The following is a 22671-nucleotide window of genomic DNA, read 5'->3' as shown; positions in this document are numbered from 1 at the left end:
TATATATTAAATAAGATTTCATTTCTCATATCTAACACCAGCTTAGAGCTGCTCTGTTTTCCAATAGAGTTGCCTCCAACCACATGCAGCTATTGAACACTTAAAACAGATATGATATTCATTTCAGTTATTAGAAAATTTCAAGTATTTCTGAAACAACTTAAATATGAATCTATTTTTTCTGTTGTATATTTTGTGAAATCTAAATGCAGATCAAATATTTCCAATATTAGTATGCCAATTAAGGTATGCCATAAATGTATGATAATACTGGATGGTGAAGACTTAGTACAAAGAATAAGAATGTAAAATATTTCAATTTTATGTTGCTTATGTTTTGAATTGATAATATTTTGGATATACTTGGTAAAATAAAATATAATGTAAAAGTTAGTTTTATCTGTTTTTTTTTTAAGGTTACTATTAGACAACTTAAAATTACATATCTAGCTTGAAATATATTTCTATTGGACACTGCTGCTCATTAAATTGCCTCAGTACACTATTAGAGTTATATTATTTTCTGTGGGAGTTTAACCTGAGTCTCCCATGGCAAAAAATAAATCCTCTGTGTTCTTTTTCCTACAGAAAATACTATAGGAGGGATGCCTGGGTGACTCAGTGGGTTAAAGCCTCTGCCTTCAGCTCAGGTCATAATCTCAGGATCCTGGGATCAAGCCCCACATCGGGCTCTCTGCTCGGTGGGGAGTCTGCTTTCCCCTCTCTCTCTCTGCCTGTCTCTCTGCCTACTTGTGATCTCTGTCTGTCAAATAAATAAATAAAATCTTTAAAAAAAAAAAAAAGAAAAGAAAATACTATAGGAAAACCTCTCTTTCTGATAGGAACATAGGCTCAGTTATGAAAAGCACAACAGGAAGAATTACTTAGGCTCCTCACTCTTCTCCAACATTTGCATCCAATAATGCATTCCCAACATTATTTCTGTAGCTTCTACCATCATGGAGCTCTTTCTGTTGAAAATCCTCCTGAATGAAATAAAGAGAGCAGATGAATGAATGAAACAGATTAGGATGTTATTTCCTTCTTCTTTTGTTAGTTGCAAAATGTACCATATGGACATATCACAATGCGCCTTGCAGTAATTTGAATCTCTAATAAAGTTTGGTGGGGTTTTTTTTGGTTTTTTTTGTTGTTGGTTTTTTTTTGTTGTTTAAGAATGACATGAAGTACTCATGATGAATGAACTTTGAACATTAAGTGATGAATGAGTTTTTGAATAACCATCCTCTCAGAAGTTATATCAAGTTTCTAGTAACATAAGCATCTAAGTTCTGCTTAAGTGACTCATACTTTCGGTTTTTGAACAAATCTAATGCTTCTATAAAATCTTACAGTGAAGTAAAACCTACACATTCTAGTGTTTACATATGAACAGATTTGAGGATTTTCAAATTAAGATGTTAATCAACTCTTTCAGTTTCTTGAGTGAGGAAACTAAATCAACTTTGCTTTGGTTTTTAAAAATACTTTATTACAGATTTATTTGAGTAAATGCTATCATTCCTTAAGAATATTGCCAAGATAATAATACTATTATAACCTTGTGGAATATACTACTTGGCCAAATGTATATTAAATCAAAGACTTATTGAGCACCCTAATTTTACTAACCAAATAAAAAATGAATTAAAAAGACAAAAGTAACTGCCCTGCCTCTTCAGGCATGACAACGTAGTCCCAAAGATCAGAAATACACACGTAGAACATTTATATAGTAGAGCTGGTAGGTTTTGAATAGACAGAGTGTAATAAAAAAAAAAAGTAATAGAAAGGATCAGCATAATCAAAGACATGGACAATAAAGAAAATCTTGGACCAATGGAAAGAACAATGCAAATATGTTCCAAAATAGGGCCAGTAGAATTACTATAGTTCAGATTCAAATATGGTTTTACTTCTGTTTCTGGTAATATGATGGGCTAAATACCTGGAACAACTTGTTGAAAATAATAATCCAGTATGTAATAAATATTTTTAAATATTCTTAAAAAATATTAAACTGGAAAGAATAAAGGAAATTCTCAAGTGAAAAATATCTAATCAAAAATGACAACCCAAAGAAGTAAGGAGAACACTTTCACCCCCTGAGATCATCTGCCTAACTAGGAAATGAAAGCTTCAATTTTCATAGACTCATGAGGTTTTACAGGTTGCAACTCCAAAGAGATAAACCTTCAGTTTAACAGGCAACCAAGTCTTCCGACCGCAACTCCAGAGGTTTGCAAGGAAACTTGTTTCTCTCAAAACCTAATGCTGAACAAAGAGGAAAAATCACCAATGAGAATTCAGAACCACAAGCCAAACCTCACCAACATCCACAGCACAAACGTACACTGCCTTAATGTTTGGAAAAGCTTCAAATCAAAGATTAAAATTTGATATCTAGAGAATTTCCCCTAACTCTCAGACAGAGGGAAATGGAAATACTCTCAAAACAAAACAAAACAAACAAACTAAAAAACACCACCTCCTCTTGTTTCAAAGAAAATCATCATCTCAAAAACAAAAACTAAAACCAAAAGGAAAAGAAACAACGTGATTGAGAATCAGCAGGAAAAAAAACAATTTGAAAGGACTTCTGATAAAGAAGTCAGACACAAACTTGAAATAAAAATGTTTATTATGTTTAAAATAAGCTTTTAAAGCCAGATAAATATAAGTGAATTGAATAAAGCATATTTGAAACAAACCAAATGTAATTTGTAGATGTGAAATATAAAAACCAGTGGATAAGTTTAACAACACATAAATGAGACAATCTGCAAAGTGAAAATAGTTATAAAGAAATTATCCAGGTTATAGGTAGCATAAAAGGACAAAGATTAAAAAAATAAGAAGGAAGCTTAAGAGACATAAACGTTTAAAGTGAAAACACATTACTACATCTATTTGGAGTTCAAAAATGAGACACAGGTAGATGAGGTAATATTGAAAGGAATGTCAGCTGAAAATTATCCAGAACCATTGAAGCACTCTAATCCAAAAACTTAAAAATTCCAACAAAACCGTACCTAGTAAACCTGCTCAAGACCAAAGCAAGGAAATGATATTAAAGCTGCCAGAGGGAAAAGATCAACTGCCTTCAAAGGAGCAACAATTTAGACTAACAATTGACTTCTTGTGAGTAACTACAGAAGCCTTAAATTAGACTGATGTATTTAATATTGTGAGAGAAAATTACAGAATTATGTACCTAGCAAAAATAGCCATCAAGAACAAAGATGAAATAGGATATTTTTATAAAAACAGAATCCAAAAGTATTCACGCTAGTTGTTCTTCACTAAAATGTGGTAGGCTGCATTTTTAAGGAGAAAGCAAGTGAATCCAGAAGGATGGCCCAAGCTCTGAGAAGAGATAATGAACATAGAAATCAACAATCAGAGTTTAAAAAAAAAAATCTATTTGAAACTATAACAATGATGTGTTATAGAATAAATAAGATGATTATAATGTAAAACCACCAAAAAGCAAAAATCAACTAAGAGAGAAGTGAACCAAGTTAACATGTCTAAGGCCTTTCCTACAGTCCAAGAGAACAAAAGAGGTATTAATTAAATTGAGATTTTGGTAAGTTAAGCATGCATACTATCATTACAAATAATAATAATGGAATGTATAATTTCTAAACTAGTAGATGGAAAAACAAAGAAAAATTAATCAATCTAAGGTAAAAAGAGAAACATATAACAAGTGACAGAAAGTCAAAATAAAATAGTACAATATATATTATATTGTATGTATATATGTATCAATAGTTACATAATGTAAAAGGACTAAATATTCCATTTAGAAGACAGATTATTTCAGAATGGATTTTTTTTTTAATGAAAGCTAAATGCCATTTAAGGAAGACACATTGGAGACTCCCATTTTCAGGAATATGTTGAAGAATTACTTTTCCCTACTCCCACCCAGTACAACAAGATATTGAGACATTAGATATAAAACAAACATAAGATAATACTGAAAGATGGAGGGAGAAAGGCACATCAACTAGAGAATCTTGAGACCCAAGGAACAAAACACTGTTGTGTCCTCTGATTTTCTTTTCCTTTTGTAAATCTCAGACTTGCTGCTGAAGAAGCTGGCAAGCTGGGAACACCAACAGAGGCCAAGAAAAAGCCCCAACAAACACCTGATTTCTTTAGCCAAAGGACAAAAAATGGGATCTAGTAAGAAAGAAAATGTTTAGGTGACTGCTCAACTCTGAGCAAACACCACAGAAAAAACTGGAGCCCCACCCAGAGCAGCAAAGGCAGAATGGAAAGCTTAGACTTGCAACCTCACCAAACTATATATAATGAGATGCTCCGACCTCCCCACCCTGTAGAGGTGATGTCAGAGAAGACCAAAGAGGGGGCTGTGACTTCATCCTTCTGAGCAGGAAGGAGTTCCCACTCTGCAATGTCGACAAAGATCACATGAACAGCCTGGATACTTCTATCCCTGCCTTAGAGTAACAAGGTTCTGGGGAGGTGTCAGAGAAGAACTAGCAGCAAGACAAGATTTCATGACTGCCCATCCACCCGATGTGGGGAGCAGTAATGAATCACTCCTCCCCTCCCAGCCAGGAGGGTATCTGTGTAGACCTAGTGGGAGATAGAACTCTCACCTCTGACTCAAAATTAACAAGCCAAGCCCACCCTCCACCTCCACTTCCCCTATCAGAGAGGTGTCAGAGAATACCTGCTAAAACACAAGTTTTAAAAAGCATGTACAGACTCTCATAACATAATACCCAAAATGTATACATTTTGATTAAAAACCATTCACCGTAACAAAAGTGAGGAAGCTTTTAAACTGAATGAGAGATACATCTAAAACATTAAAATACAGAAAACCTAAATGTAAAAAGACAAGAGGAAAAAGGGCAGATCAAGTAAGAATTAACCAAAAGAGAGCTGGTTTGGCTATATAAACTACAAATACAAATGAACTTTAAGACAAGGAGCTCTGTATAAGATAAAATGGGTCTTTTCATTTAAAAATGTCAATTGATCAGGAAGACAAAATTTTAATATTACCTAATTATACAGCCTTAAATTACCTAATAATACAGCCTCAAAACTTACACTGTCAGAACTATCGGGAGAAATGAAAAATAGAGGTCTATTTGTTAGCACAGCCAGCCTCTCTCACTGAAATCCCTGCACGACCAATTTAATTCAGCAAGCAGCCTTATTTAATTCGGGAGAAAATGAGTTATCAAGTATTGAAGAAGCTTTTTCCAAAAAGAAATATGGTTTATTGTCACATCAGCCACTTGTATACCACTTCCATTCCTCAGGGGCCTGAGGAGGTGTTTTGAGGTGTCAAATTGACTGCAGCCTTTCTCCTGTAGAGGCCAGGCTGGGTGAATTGGGAATGAAAAGAAGAGCCATGGAAAGCCAGCTGTGCCCGATGCTCACTGCAGATTTCACTGCTATAGAGTATGAGGCTTAGTGAAACTCAAAAAAAAAAAAAAAAAAAAAAAGCATTAGACATTTCCATGAATATGAATAACATCTGTTAAGATTATGGCTTTTCCTACAGAAAACACAACAGTAATGATTACGGATGCTCCCATTAGAATACCCCATGAGTCAGTCACTCAGAAGCAAATAAACCTTCAACACCCAAAGTTATCTGAAGCATAATCCCTTATTACTGGTTCTTGCCATTATGCTTTCCTAGGGTTGCCTAGACTCTCCTGTGAGCACTAATAAAAATATCCTAGGGGGAATCATAACTTTCTCTTTCCCTGGGAGTAACTCAAATGACAGCATTAGAGAAACGAAGGAAAGGTTTCCCCTTACCAACCACTAGTCACTAAGGGAAGTATAGGAGTAAGCCCACAGTTGCCCATCACCTGATTTTAAACAGTCTAAGAGGCAAAAGCTGAATGGAACAATCCTTTAACTATCCAGGAGTGTGTTAACAGAGATAGTATCTCTAAGCAGGACATCAGAAAATCCTGCAGATTTTTCTCTCTGCTCTCCATTGACACGGTGAGGGCACAGGCTAAATGGCCCAGCATGCTGCAGCTCTCAAACGCACCACCAACAGGGGGCACCCAAGGAAAAGTCAGAACCGTCCAAAAGACTCTCAGGGCTAAAATCCCTTCTCAAGAGCAGGCTTCCACAATCTACCTTTGGCTAATCACCAGGACTGTACATCATAAAGGAAATTCATGAGATACCAGATAATAAGTGAAGAAAAGAGGGGATCTACCTTTGCTGGCATGATTCCAATGACAAGCAAAGTTGAAACCAAGCCTAGTAAGACACATTTCTTTCTCCAAGCATCATTACCAGGAAACCACAGGAGAAACAAATGTATTGTTAACAGGTTTCTTTTAAGTCTAAAAGTATCGATCACATGGATTGTACGTAGTCTTCTTTACAGAAAGACCTTTTATCCCAGGCTGTAATCTAAAGGACCTAAAACTTCACTGCCTGCACTGCTGGAAGCTTTTCCATTGAACCACGTGCTTCAAAAAAAAACTCTGCATTTTGGTTTTCATCTTCTCAGCAGAACAAATTATCCCATCAGCCTGTGGAGAAGTGGGAGGTTATTGTTCATGAAACTATGAAAGAGCATAACCCAACAATGCAAATAAGAAGCTTGAAGTCTGTTTCACCAGTTAAAGCTTATCCTGGAAAATACTCATTCTCTGAGAAAAGAGTAGGAAAAAAAAATACACTTCAGCCTTTATATAGAAAGTTCTGAGAAGCATATTAGCACTGTATTTAAGGGAAGTAATAAACAGCTATTCAACTCACTATCTCCTTCCATCATTCCAAGGCTACTTTTTAAAGACATTTTGTTGTTATGAGACAAAATGAATGTTTGCTACCTGTCTGACCCAGAGAGGTATGTCAGTCTATACTTCCATAGCTTCTGCCTAGAATGCATTGATTGAAAGCTATAAAAAATCACAGAAGGACATAAGCTCTCCAGTATGCAGGCAAACACACATTTCCTACTCCTGTGTCCTCCCAAATAGTCATCAGTAGCATCTACTTTTAGACTTAAGTCTAGAAGCAAAGTGCCAGGAAGAAAGAGGAAAATTCATTCCAGTTTCCTGCGTAACCTCTGGGTATTCCACGAATTCTCCCTGCTTTTCAGAGAGTGTGAACAATTTATTTAGACCACCTGCATCCTGGGGTAGGTCTTACCTGGTCTATCTGATGCTTTCTGGAGAAGAGCAAATGTAAGCCTCAAGATACAAGTGCACGGATTCAGAAAGAACATTCACCTTTTTGAAACCAAGGTTATTGAGAAGAATTTTGTATGTTTGGACCAATTAGGAAACAGCCAGAAACCAAAAGTCCACTTGGAATGCCTCAGTTGTTGCAGGACAGGGGAGAAAGTCATATAAGGCACACAAGACTTAGAGAAGACCCAGAAATAATGGATTCTTAGAACCCTTTCCAGGCCTTAAGTAAGGTGTCTCTGAGGTCTTTCCTTACCTCCCAGACAGCTTCCTCTTCTGCAATGCTGTTTATCATAGTTCCTAAAGTCCTGTAATATAATTATGTATTTAGATGTCTATCCCCCCCCATCAATAGGCAGTTTACTCACAAAAGGCAGCCCTTAATTTTTTTGCGCATATATCCCCGGCTTTGAGCACAGGTTCTGGTACTCAATAGTTAAATGAATTAGGAGTATTTCTTTGTGGATTTCCAACCTGAAAGAACTACAACATTTATCTTTGCTCCCAGATCACTTGAGAGGGCTGATGAATAGTCATGATGAACAGTCTTTAAATCCATTCTAAGTCCATGGTTACCAACCTCAGGGGGCCTTTGTGATACCCAGCTATTCTATCACCTTTCCCACTCCCTGTCTCATCTCCAGCTCCCTTGCAGCGGTTTAAAACTTCTAATTCTCTCCTAATCCCATTAAAATCAATTCCATAATCTGATTGCCAACAGATGTCATAATATTCTACCAAAAAAATAGACACCATCATGCACAAATTTCTTCCATTTCTTTCTTCTTTACCTCCTCACTTTCTTCTTTAACTCCACACTCTTCCTTTTTTCTTTTTCCTTTTCTCAGAGGAAAGTGTCATATCCTTTCCAATGTGAACCACCTATGAATGGATTCCCTTCTTTTCAACATCCTGTGAGATTTCTCTCCATTAGTTAGCCACCTCATCTTTGTACCTTCATTTTCCCTGTCTCCAGTGAGAGCTTTGAAGACAACAGACCTTTCTGGCTATACCATCACTTTCAAGCTACATAACCACAGACAAGCTCTCTAACCTCAGTTTCCTTATCTGCAAAGTGGGAATAATAATCCATGCTTCACAAGAGTTTGGGGGAGGATTAAATCAGATATTATACATAAAGTGGTCAGTCCAATGCTTGGTACATATATGCTCACTCAATAAATACATATCATTTTACTTTCCTTTTTCCCCACCCAAAATAAAATCACTTCTATAGACTCTGCTTCCCAGTCTTAATTACAACATCTTTATTTTTTCCCCTTCCTTCCAAACCCTAAATTCTGTGCCCAGAGTTCCTCTCCTCTCATTCGCTCCTCAGCCCACTACAATCTGGCTTCTCCCCCACTGCTCCACTAAAACATTTCTCACACATGAAACCCAGACTCCTAAATGCTTGGAGTTTCACAGATTTCATTTTTTTCTGAAAAAGCCAAAGAATGAATCATGGAACAAAAGATGGGACGAATGCATGAATAGATGATATTCTCACTAGGTGATTTTATCTACTTTCATGGATTTAACTTTTGCCCATATTTAATAATTTCCAAACACATCTCCTGAACTCTCTCTCCTAAACTCAACCACTTATATATTGAAGAGCTTTCTAATACTTCCTATCTGGATATATCATGAGGCACAACAAAGATTTAGTCAAGAATCCACCCAACTGCCCAAGTTGGAAACTCCAGCACAGCCCATTTTTATGAAGTCTCCCTTTTCTTATCCCACAGAGATGATGAGTCACTATCTAGTCAATTCTATATTCAAACTATCTCTCAACATTAATCAAATTTCTAGAGAAGCTTTTCTAAGTGTTAACTATATGTTATAAGACTCAACCTCCCAAAAGTACAATCATGTTAACTTAAATAATCCACATTTCCTTTTTCTTTGCAACATATATGTGTGGGCTCTCCAGTATCCCCAATCTGTCAAGGGAGAGCCTTACACACACTCAGAAACCATCTGCAGTTTTTGTTCTCCCCTGCAATAGCTTCTCTCAATTGATGTACCCATCAACAGTGATAATTATAAAACACCTCAAGGTAGTATCATGAGCAGACCTCATGCCTTGAATGTTCTCCTCCAAGTTTGCCAAAGAGACACAGTTGGAGACATCAGGCAGTGTCATGTTTTATGTACAAATGAAAAAATGGCCTTCTACCCCACTCAGGCTGCATATTGTTTCTTGGCCTGGAATAAAAATTACTGGTACCCAGCTGTATGTTTCAACATATTCCAGAAATCCACTCCATCATCTTTCTTGCCCTTCATTCCCTAGAACTACTACCTATTCCAAAATACCAAGGAGAAAATCAGTGGTGGTCAATTTTCTCTGCTGGACTAGTCAGTTAGCTTGCACCTCTGACAAAAACTATCTTCTCATTCTTTGTCTAACCAATTCCTCAAGTGACAATAAATATCAGCTCTAATAAATCATGCTCCATAAATGATGTGGCTCCACCCACAAGTTTCACAAACAACCAAGCTCAGAATCCTAATTTAGGTTACCTAGGATACTCTACTATGTTTACATGAGGCATGGTAGATACATGGAAAAGAAGAAACAGAAAATTTAAAAAAAATTTTTTTCTAAAAATCATTAGCTCCTTGGCATTAAAAAAAGAAAAGAATTAAAGGAAATTGCATGTGTGTGTGTGTTTCCATATATATGGAACAATACTGCAAAGGGGTAATACCTTTAAATTATAATAAATTCAAATAGATAAGAAAAACACTAAAAACCCAGGGCATAAGTGAGCAAAGAATGTGAACAAATTATTTAAAAATATGAAATTCAAATATCTAAACAGGATGTAAGAAAATGTTCAGATTATTAATGAAAAAATTATAAATTAAAGCAATAATATAATTTTTTTAGGTTACTAAAATGTTTTAAATGAAAGCATCTGATGATCTTAGATGAAATAAGCTCCCCATATACTGCTTCTAGGAGTACAACCATCTCAGAAAGTGATAAATAGCAATAGGTATCAAGAGTCTTTTAAAGAACTCATTTCCTTCTTACCCAGTAACTGCTGTTTTGTGAAAATATCCCAAGAAGATAATCAGAAATGAAGACATTTATGCAAGCAAAGGGGTATTTATTTCAGTATGTTTTTAATAACAAACAAACAAATTTAAAAAAAAAACAGAAACATGAATGCCCACCATTAAGGAACTGATTAAATATGTTACAGCACATCTCCTGATGGATATTATGATATATAATATCAAGTTTCTGAAGTTTTGAATGATATGAGAAAATAAATATAATGTAATGTTTCTCTTAAAAGTAGGATTTACCATTTTTCATATAATATGAACTCAACTAAAAAAAACTTGTTGCCAGATTTTTCTGATTTTGTCACTCCTCTGCTTATTAACTCTTATGAATCTGTAAGGTTCATAGGTTTAAGCCCAACTCTTTAAAAATGAATTTATAATCTAACCCTGTCCTCTTTTTTAACTTTATCTTCCATAGTTTCCTACCCATAACTCTGTTTTCCCCAACCTTATAATCTAGATTTGCTGTACTGCACACAATTTCATAGATATGACAATCTCACATCTTGGTTCTTAGATCCCCATGCCTTTGGCCTCATCTACTAATTGATTTGAGAAATCCATATTAGGTACCCACCACATGCAGTATAATAGGAATTTTCCATTTAAAAATAAATCACACCGGGACGCCTGGGTAGCTCAGTGGGTTAAAGCCTCTGCCTCCAGCTCAGGTCATGATCTCAGGGTCCTGGGATCCAGTTCTGCATTGGGCTCTCTGCTCAGCAGGGAGCCTGCTTCCCTCTCTCTCTCTCTCTGCCTCTCTGCCTACTTGTGATCTCTGTCTGTCAAATAAATAAATAAAATCTTTAAAAAAATCAATCAATCAACCAATCAATCACACCTTTTAATAAATACATACATACATACATACATATACACATACATACATAAGGGGTTTCTGGGTAGCTCAATAAGCTAAGTGTTCAACTCTTGATTTTAGCTCAGGTCATGATCTCAGGGCTATGAGTTCAAGTCCCTGTCAGGCTCCATGATGGGTATGGAGCCTGCTTAATATTCTCATTCACTCACTCTCTCTCTTTCTTCCCCTTTCTAAAAAAAAATAATAAAAATAAAAATAAATCATACCTTTCAATTTCCAAAATCTCAACTTAGTAAAGTCCATCAGACATATATGTAAAATAGTAGGTTCTAAAATATATAGGTGCTATTATAAAATCTTACACAGAGTAAAAATTGGGCAGAAAAGTAGAAGGGGTCAGTTTTACTAAAGGCTTGGGAAATATTTCAAAGTAGAGGCAACCCAAAGTCTTAAAAACATGAGCAGGTGTTCCAGTAATCTGCCCCCCTCACCTCCCCTAGCTGCCTGATGAAATTCTATTCGTTCTTCAAGGACCAATATTCCCAGACATCAGGAAACCATTCACCTGTTATTCTTTGATCAGTGAATTATTCAAAGCATGGTACTGTTTGTGCCTCTTTGCCTTTGCAATGAGATTAGACAGATGTCTGCTCTCATACTGGCCCACACCAGCCTGGACTGGCACATTCAGCATAGCCTTCGTGCTACTGGTCTTTATGCAAGGATCCCTATTTTTTTTGTAAAAAACTTTGTAACCTTCCAGAGGCTTTTTCTCACATTATTGTACTTGAATTACATTGAGTATACGCGATTATTTCCATTCTACAGATAGGTAAAGCAACACAGGTGGTGAAATGGTCTGCCCTGAGTTCCACCGTGAGACAGTGAACTTCAGGGCACGAGAGGACTCCTGGGGGTACGTTCTCCAAGGTCACTGCTCTTTCCAACAGCACGTGTAGTCTATCGTTGCTTTGCCACCTTTCTTCAGGCAATGCTTCAGTTTCTAAATCCTCGTTAATTCGCTGTTACTGCAGTACAGACTTCTGTAGAGGATGTAAATAAATGTCTTCATATCTCTGTTGGAAAGTGCCACACTTATGTAACAAAAACCACAACCACAGAAAAAATTAAGATGACTCCAAATCTCCTAGTGTCCCGGCTGAGGTTTGGGATAATCACGAATTTATTATCATAGCACCCTTTAGCTATAATGACCTTTCCAATACTGGTTTTTTGTCCCCATCAATATTTATTGCATTTTACTGCAGCTATTTTCCATTAGGAAACAAAAACAGAAATCAATATTAAGATCATTTTCTAGGAGTACTATGTCCTCTACACTGTCACTCCTTAATAAGTGATTTTTAGTAAGCCCAATATAATCTGCTGTTTCCTAAGACCTCAGTGATAAACTCAGCACTTGGAAAATACGTAAATTTTAAAAAGTAAGCTAGTGCACTTCTCAGGGCTGCGTTTATAGTGTGAAACTTCGCTTCATGCATCTCAGCCATGCCTATCGAACTTGCTAAAAATAGATACTCTTACCTCTCCCTTTCTGCATCAGGTAGACCCATTTAATTATTTCCCCATGAATTATTTCCTTTGTAAGAAGGAAGCTAAAAGCTGTCTGGGACTAAAACAAAGCACATCTTTTTCCCCAGCACCCGTGTTTCAGGACATTTTACGCCTTGAGAGCTACCAAATTGTGTCAAATCTGAATATCTCACCAGGATCCCAATATGGAAGTGACACAAGGGCACCTGTGCTGAAAGCTGTGGCCCAGACCCCAGCTGAAGGTGCAGGACAGCTCCTGCGAGGTGAGCCCGTGCACAGCACATGGCAGGGCTGAGCCCGGAGCATTTGATAACACACCAGGTGGGTCTGTGCAGCTGTTACAACATTAATATCAATAAGATGGGGTCTGCAGAGTATTTCATAAAGCTCTGGGAATAATGAGATGGAGGCACCAGTTGTCAAAGCATATTAACCTGCCGGGATCTTTCAGATGCGTGGCAAAGCAGCCATCAGTGGGTTGCAAATTCCTCACAGTGTTGCTGCTTCCAGGGACTTCCCTGATTTAGTGTGTGGCTTTTCTTCCTCTGTCTCTCTGTCTGTCCACCCTCTTTCCCAAACCCTCCCCACCACCATTTTCTTATTCTTCAGTTTCGGGCAACTACTGAAATCTCCACATCGTGGAAAGGCTTCTCCACCAACAAACAAGGAACATCTCTGCTCTGAATTTTCGCTTGCCTGTGGGAGGTAAGGCTGAGAACCTGGAGGACTGGGAAGAAGACAGGTGGAGCACCAGTGGGAGAACAGCACTCAGCAGGCGAACATATGGAGACAGGTTTTTCCTCCGCACAAATTTACCATCACCTGGCACCATACATTCCCCCTGGGAACCCAACTGGCTACACAGTGTTAGTAATAGGGCAGAATGGAGCTACCCATGTTGACCTGCCACACCCAACCCCCTTCCCTCTGGGGCTGACGTCCATCCCAGTCTAGAACAGACAACAGTAGGCTACTGGAAGTGGGCTTCCGGGTTGGGGGAAACTTCCAGCTGACCTCACTGACCACTGAAGCCCAGTGGGACACACTGCACAAGTTCACCCAACGGAGCCTAAAACAAGTACTGAGGAGATGCTCCCTGACTTCTTCCCTGGGCACCCAAACAGACCCCTCCTACAACAGTCACAGGAATGGCATGAAATTCCCAGCTGCTGCCCTCAACCAGCCTGTTACGGGATCAATATTTAGTCATATTGCATGAAACCGTCCTATTCATCTGACAGGAAATTAGTACATTTTGATTTTTCTCCCTTATTTTTAAATCTGTGCAATAGAATCAGAGCAAGCTTTAGGAATAATGATTCATTACCTCCCTAAGTGCATGTCTGGGATGCAAAGCTATTCCCAAAGCCCCTAAAAAGCAATTTGGGGTAGGAAAAATGAAAAGATGGTCTAGAGAAATGACTATGTTGTTATTATGCTGCCTGACTTCCTGACTAAAATAGAAGCCATGCCTAATGCAGTGCTGGCAGGTGAGCTAGAAGCTTCATGTCCTTTGCGTTTGGAAACCTGAATTTAAACAGACTTTGGAGTCATAAGTAAAAGCTATTTCCCAAACACAATTGATGCACATCACAAGCTCCTCGCCCTCCCGAGGTCATTGTGGCTCCATGTTTATTGATGAGCCTGCTTCATCTGAATCAGTATTCAAATCAGAGTGTTTGGCTTATTTTAAACGCAATTTTACATATACTGTGGTTTTAGAAGTTGTTTTAAAAATGAAACCTTGACTAACAGCATAAAAATAACAAGCATGCAGTAACAGAAGGTTTTGCAAAGACTATAGAAAAAAGGGGGGAAATGCCAGTGATTACTCAGGAAAAATCTTTGAAAAACATTCTGTGCAGAAACAATTTCTGCTGATGTGTCATGTCTTGCAAGTTTTCTATGAGGCATCAGTGTCTCTTTAAAGAAACATTTGTCAGGAAGGGTGAGCTTGAAATGTGTCATCTTAATTATTACATGAATAACCTTCAGATTCAAAATGATTTTTTGATTCACCCACTGAGTGAAATACTTGAAAGCTAACCAAACTTTTTTTTTTTTTTTTAACATTACCCAGATTTTCTGCTCCTGTGACTTCCAATCCAAATAGCCTAGCAACTCTAGGACAGAGATAACTCTAACAGTTAAACTCTATTCTCTGAACCATGGGAAAAAAATCAATAAAAAATTGTTGCTGGTGTGATGAGAGTGAAGATAAAGACTGTCACCTGCTCTAGTGTCACATATGAGCTGGTTAAGTCTCTAACAGGTATCTGTGATCGTGGAAGAATTCTAATGCCCTTCAAGTCCTCTCTAAAAACTGAGCTCAACAGAGAGGAAAACATCTGGAGAAACACTGAGGTTGCTTCTGCTGATTTCTCTGACTGCTGTAACCCCAACTTTCCAAGTTGATCTTAACATCCGTGAGACAATGATCAGGAAACAATGTGAATTATATTAGTTCATTTTACTTATATGAATTACTTCAGTGGGACTGGAAGATACCAACCATGCAGAAAACATCTGTCTTTAGGACTCTGTAGAGGGTCTCAGCAGACAAGCAGACAAGCTTCAGGTGGGGGATCAGCACTACCGTGAACAGGTCTAACTGGTTAAATTATAAAGATGCTCTGTGGCTGCTGGGAGGTGTCAGAGTAGATCTATCTGTGCCAGGGAATCTTCATGGGAAGGCAGGTCAAATATAAGGAAATGGAATTCAACTGCAAACTAGATTCCACCATAACATTGTAGAAGGCAGAAATCGAGTCTCTAACACAGTTTCTAAAGCTTCCATAAAAAAAAACCTAAGTGGCAGAGAAGAATGCAAATGGCAACCCCCATAGTCTAGAGGGGTGTGGAGACTGGACTGTGAAAGAGCCCTGTGTTCTATTCAAAACAAGTTCCAAACAGCTTTGAACTCTGCTGGTTTATTTCAGAATCAATACAAATAAGTAATATACCCTGGAATGAATCTTTATTGGTTGTAATATACAATCACTTGAAAATTGTTTTTCAAAGAATAAACTTTGAGTATTTATTCTGTGCGCCCTGAGGGTACCCAGTTGCAGATCTGAGAAGCACAATTCTAACCTCTCAGGACTCTCAGTCTTTAAGAAAAAAAAGTGAGATAGATGACACAACAATAGTTTAATCTTCTCTTTAATAACATGTTTTGAAAAAAGAAAAGAAGATTCCCACCATAATGTAGAAAAAGTCTGCTCAAGTGATTCACAGATCAGTGTTCCTTGAGTGTCATACTGAGACAAAAGGGGACTAAGTAAGTATGATCAGTCTTAGAACACACAGTGCACCTTCAATTTAGAATTTAAAATATTTATAAAGATAAAACTACTAGCCTAATAAAGACCTATGAAGTATGATTAACTGTCTTTGGGGGATTTTAAGGGATCAGGACCTACCAAGAAGGCAAACATGATAAATTTGATATTTGCAAAATTGTATCTAAAGAGTGCTGGGTAATTTAGAATTGGTCAAGATCACCAGTGATTTCCAGATGTTTTTCCTCCCCCAAACCCTTCTAAATAAACAAAATGTCTAGGTAGAAACTGTGGGATTCTCTGAAGTCCTTACCCTCACTTCCAGCTAGATTGCTGCTCTAAACTTTCCTCCATAGAAGTTGAGCAACCAGCACTAGATTTTACCTGGAGGTGTTAGTAACCACAGGCACGCTGTATTCCATTATACTAGAGGCATCTGTTATTATGTAAGCTATCTGTTGTAACGGCTCTTTGGTATGTATGCACATATGAATTGACATTTAAGTTTATTCTTTTTTTTTTTTTACTTTTAAAACACCACTCCATTGAATTTACCTTCATATAATTATTTCTTTAATGTGGAAAAATTTTAATGAGATTGAACTGTTACATGTAAAGCCATGAACATTTTACATTTTTTTTAAAGATTTTTATTTATTTATTTGACAGAGAGAGATCACAAGTAGATGGAGAGGCAGGCAGAGAGAGAGAGAGAAGGAAGCAGGCACCCTGCTGAGCAGAGAGCCTGATGCGGGACTCGATCCCAGGATCCTGAGATCATGACCTGAGCCGAAGGCAGCGGCTTAATCCACTGAGCCACCCAGGCGCCCCAACATTTTACATTTTAAAACCCTCTGGAAGGCCTGTTCTCATTTACTCCTCACTAATGGTCCATAAGTCTGGACATTTTCTCACACCCTTATTTCCAATGTCTTTTTATGCTCTTGACCTTTTATTCATAGATACATTGGCCATTTTTTTATGTCTATTTTTTTAAAGATTTCATTTATTTATTTTAGAGAGTGAGAGAGCATGAGTGGGCCAAGGAACAGAAGGGGAAGATCAAGGAGAGAGAAAGAATCTCACACAGACTACCATGCTGAGTGTGGAGTCCAAGGTGGGGCTAGATCTCACAATCCTGACATCATGACCTAAGCCAGAAAAAGAGTTGAACACAATTGACTGAGCCACCCTGGTGTCCCTATGTCTACTTTTTTGAATGGCCTGTTCATGAGCTCTGCCCATTTTCTTTTGAAACGATGACATTTTCTTATTGATTATAAAACCTTTCTCTAAATCAGCAATTTTAACGCTTTGTCACATGCAATGCAATTTTTTCCCAGTTTATCATTTGCGTTTTAATTGCAGATACATTTAACATTTAAATCTTTGATCTACTGAGATTTATTTTAGAATAAGAAGAGTACAACTTTATTTTCTTGTAAATGGACAAGAGTTGCCACTAAGTTCTTTACTGAAGCCACAGTATAACATTAAGTGTTCCCAATATAATCAGAAAAGTCAACTAAAGGATTAGTTAAAAAGAAAAATTTCCAGGTCCCAACTGAGACCTGTATTATTATAATCTCCAAGAAAGCAGTCAGGGCATCAATATCATTCTTAACAGTCATCTCAAATGAAACTTATGATCAGGAAAGTCAGAGAAATAATTAGAAGAAAAATGTGAAAGTTATTTATATCTCTAAAAGACCATTCAAATGGAGGTTTATTTTATTTTTTTATTCAATTTTGGAAAACCTAGGTTACAGACAATCCTAGACATAAAGATTTAAAGCTGCTGCAATATGTTACTGTAACAAGTATAAGGAAACTTAAACACCAACTGAAATTTAAGGTGAGCTGTGGTAAGTTGGAACTGGTTCATATTGGCTCATGAGAGTTGACTGTTAAATATTTAGAAATTTTGCAAACTGATTACTAAATATAACCATTATTAAAGATGATATTATATAACCTTATAAGTTAATGAATTATATTAAAACAAACTTAGTAATATTCAAAAGTCATCAATTCTCAGTTATTTTGGAACATTGTACTACTATGTGTTCTTGAGTTATTTATATCTATTGTAGCTGTGATGGTAATACTACTATTGCATGTGTCTTCCCCACCCTGTGTTCAATGATGTCACATTCATAGCTCAGAATCAGCCACAGTGTGAACATTTATAGCAAGGAAACCCATAAATGCAACAAGCCTTGATATACTGTTTGCTGACTGCCTACACAAAAGTTGGCAAATGTTTTCTGTAAAGGACCACATAAAAAATAATTTAGGCTGTGCAGGCCAGGTAATCTCTGTCATAACTATTCAGTTCCACTGTTGTTGCATGGAAGTAGCCAAAGACAATATGAAAATGAATGGGCAAGGCCCGAATCTCACCCACCCTCTGTGGCCCAGGTTGGGCCTGAGAGTTGTAATCTGTCTATCTATGAATTACATTAAGAAAAATGTTATTAGGAGGAGGAGTCAAGATGGTGGAAGAGACTGAGATGACATCAGGTCGCAGGAGTTCAGCTAGATAGTTATCAAGCCATTCAAAACACCTACAAACCCAATAGGAGATGGAAGAAAAGAAGAGCAGCAATTCCAGAAACAGAAAATCAACCACTTTCTGAAAGGTAGGATGTGTGGAGAAGTGAATCCAAAGTGACAGGAAGATAGACCACGGTGGGGAAGGGACGGCTCCCAGCAAGCGGCAGAGCAACGGAGCACAAAATTCGAACTTTTAAAAGTCTGTTCCACTGAGGGACATCGCTCCAGAGGCTAAGTGGGGGTTGAGCCCTCGTGGGGACTGTGTGGTCTCAGGTCCCAGGTGGTCACAGCAGGAAAGTTGGAAGGAACTCAAATACATGGAAGCTAAAAAGCATCCTACTAAAGAATGAATGGGTCAACCAGGAAATTAAAGAAGAATTGAAAAAGTTCACGGAAACCAATGAAAATGAAAACACAACTGTTCAAAATCTGTGGGACACAGCAAAGGCAGTCCTGAGAGGAATGTATGTAGCAATATAAGCCTTTCTCAAGAAACAAGAAAGGTCTCAAGTACACAGCCTAAACCCACACCTAAAGGAGCTGGAGAAAGAACAGCAAAGAAATCAGTTGCATTTCTATACACCAAGAGCAAGACAGAAGAAAGAGAAATTAAGGAGTTAATCCCATTTACACTTACACCCAAAATCATAAGATACCTAGGAATAAACCTAACCATAGTGGCAAAGAATCTTTTCTCAGAAAACTCTAAGGTACTCATGAAAGAAATTGAGGAATACACAAAGAAATGGAAAAAAGTTCCATGCTCATGGATTGGAAGAACAAATATTGTGAAAATGTCTATGCTACCTAAAGCGGTCTACATGTTTAATTCAATCCCTATCAAAATACCATCATTTTTTTTCAAAGAAATGGAACAAATAATCCTAAGATTTATATGGAACCAGAAAAGACCCCTTATAGCCAGAGGAATGTTGAAAAAGAAAGCCAAAGGTAGTGGCATCACAATTCCAGACTTCAAGCTCCATGACAAAGCTGTCATCATCAATCAACCATCAGTATGGTACTGGCACAAAAATAGACATATATATCATATAATTGTTGCATTCATGGCCCGAATCTCATGCACCCTCTGTGGCCCAGGTTGAGCCTGAGTGTTGTAATCTGTCTATCTTTGAATTATACTTAAGAAAAATGTTATTAGGAGGAAAAGTCAAGATGGCGGAGGAGTAGCAGACTGAGATGACATCAGGTCGCAGGAGTTCAGCTAGATAGACATATACATCAATGGAACAGAATAGAGAGCCCAGAAATAGACCCCCAATTCTATGGTCAACTAATCTTCAACAAAGCAGGAAAGAACATCCAATGGAAAAAAGACAGTCTCTTCAAAAAATGATATTGGGAAAATTGGACAGCCACATGCAGAAAAATGAAACTGGACCATTTCCTTATACCAAACACGAAAATAGACTCAAAATGGATGAAAGGCCACAATGTAAGATAGGAATCCATCCAAATCCTTGAGGAGAACACAGGCAGCAACCTCTTTGACCTCAGCTGCAGCAACTTCTTCCTAGGAACATCGCCAAAGGCAAGGGAAGCAAGGGCAAAAATGAACTATTAGGACTTCATCAAGATCAAAAGCTTCTGCACAGCAAAGGAAACAGTCAACAAAACCAAAAGACAACTAACAGAATGGTAGAGGATATTTGCAAACAGCATTTCAGATAAAGGGCTACTATCCAAAATCTATAAAGAACTTATCAAGCTCAACACCCAAAGAACAAATAATCCAATCAAGAAATGGGCAGAGGACATGAACAGACATTTCTGCAAAGGAGACATCCAGATGGCCAACAGACACATGAAAAAGTGCTCCACATCACTCGGCATCAGGGAAATACAAATCAAAACCACAATGAGATACCACCTCACACCAGTCAGAATGACTAAATTTAACTAGTTGGGAAATGACAGATGCTGGTGAGGATGTGGAGAAAGGGGAACCGTCCTACACTGTTAGTGGGAATGCAAGCTGGTGCAGCCACTCTGGAAAACAGCATGGAGGTTCCTCAAAAAGTTGAAAATAGAGCTACCCTACAACCCAGCAATTGCACTACTGGGTATTTACCCTAAAGATACAAACATAGTGATCCAAAGGGCACGTGCACCCAAATGTTTATAGCAGCAATGTCCACAGTAGCCAAACTATGGAAAGAACTTAAATGTCCATCAACAGATGAATGGATAAAGAAGAAGTGGTATATATATACAATGGAATATTATGCAGCCATCAAAAGAAATGAAATCTTGCCATTTGCAATGACATGGATGGAACTAGAGGGTATTATGCTAAGCAAAATAAGTCAATCAGAGAAAGACAATTATCATATGATCTCCCTGACATGAGGAATTTGAGAGGCAAAGTGGGGGGTCGGGGGGGGTAGGGAAGGAAAAAATGAAACTAGATGGGATGGGGAAGGAGACAAACCATTAGAGACTCTTAATCTCACAAAACCAACTAAGGGTTGTTGTGGGGAGGTGGGTAGGGAGAGGGTGGTTTGGTTATGGACACTGGAGAGGGTATGTGCTATGGTGAGTCCTGTGTAAGCCTCATGATTCAGAGATCTGTACCCCTGGGGCTAATAATAAATTCTATGTTAATTTAAAAAAATTTAAAAAGAACTGAGTAGGGGGGAAGAAAATTGTTATTAGTCTACTTAGATTACCATAACAATGACCATAGACTAGGTGGCTTAACCACAGAAATTTACTTTCTCATAGTTTTGGAGGCTGAAAAGTCCGATATCAGGGTCTGGTTGGGTTCAGTTTCTGGTGAGAGTATTCCTCCTGATGGGTAGATGGCCACTTTTCTCTATATCATCACACCATGGCCAGAGAGAAAGCAAGCTCTTTAGTGTCTCTTCTTTTTTTTTTTTTTTTAAGATTTTATTTATTTATTTGACAGAGAGAGATCACAAGTAGGCAGAAGCAGGCAGAGAGAGAGGGGGAAGCAGGCTCCCCGCTGAGCAAAGAGCCCGATGCGGGGCTCAATTCCAGGACCCTGAGATCATGACCTGAGCTGAAGGCAGAGGCTTAACCCACTGAGCCACCCAGGTGCCCCTAGTGTTTCTTCTTACAAGGACAATAAATTTACAGTGTCAGGACTCACCCTTATGACCTCATTTAACCTTAATTACCCCTTATAGACCCTATCTGCAAATACAGTCAAACTGGGGACTAGAGGATTTTGGGGAGACACGATTCAGTACATAGTAGAAAGTAATAGAGAAAATGTTACTAAAGCAAATTAAACTTAAAAGTGTGTCAGGTCTATAGCCATTACATTGTGAGAAAATATTCTTCCAGTACTTGAAAGCTATTACCTAGATCAACAAAGAACTCATTCATGTCACTGAAGGATGAGTGAAGTTCCAGTGTAGATCTTCATTGCTGTCCTTTCATCTTAGTCATTAACATATATACTCCTGTTGGAACTACACTCATCTGTCAACTGTAGTCATAGGTTGACTATGGGTATAAAAGTGTGACAAAAATTTTAAAAAGTATTTTATGATGATCAATTGGCTGTATGAAATTTCAAATAAAAAGTACTGTATATTTTATTATTAATAGTAAATTCCGTGTTATAGGTCCTTTAAATTATAAAAATATTGTGCATGTGTGTTTTATGTGTGTATTTGAGTGGGAAGGGGATAGCAGAGCCAGGTAAACATTTGCCAACACACCACTTTCACAACCCACTTATTTTATAAATAAAGAAAATGCACTGAAAGAAATGCATATGTCAGCTTCCCCAGTAGAAAATTTTTGGTTTTGTCTGCACGGTATTTTTCCCTAATTCTGTTAGTAAGATACCCTTGACTTTCCTTTGGAAACTGGCCTCTTTGGATTGAGAGTGGTGTTGGTGAGAAAGTGTGGATTGCATTATCTTTTTTTACTTTTAGATCATCATCATGATGAAGATGCAAAGCTACAAATATCCTCTGAACAGCCAAGGAAATTGAGGTTCATGACATGCAGGTGACTTACTAAACTCCACACAGGAAATGGGTGGTGGGACTGAGCCTTGAATTCGTGTTGTCTGACCCTTTCCTTTGTACCTGACTCAGTTGCTGTGTCCTTTTGGCTCTAGTGTGACATCTGATTGTCCTACACTTTGCTGTGTATACAC

Source organism: Lutra lutra, chromosome 6 (assembly GCF_902655055.1).
Source record: "Lutra lutra chromosome 6, mLutLut1.2, whole genome shotgun sequence".
Taxonomy (NCBI): domain Eukaryota; kingdom Metazoa; phylum Chordata; class Mammalia; order Carnivora; family Mustelidae; genus Lutra; species Lutra lutra.
This window is presented reverse-complemented; position numbering follows the sequence as displayed.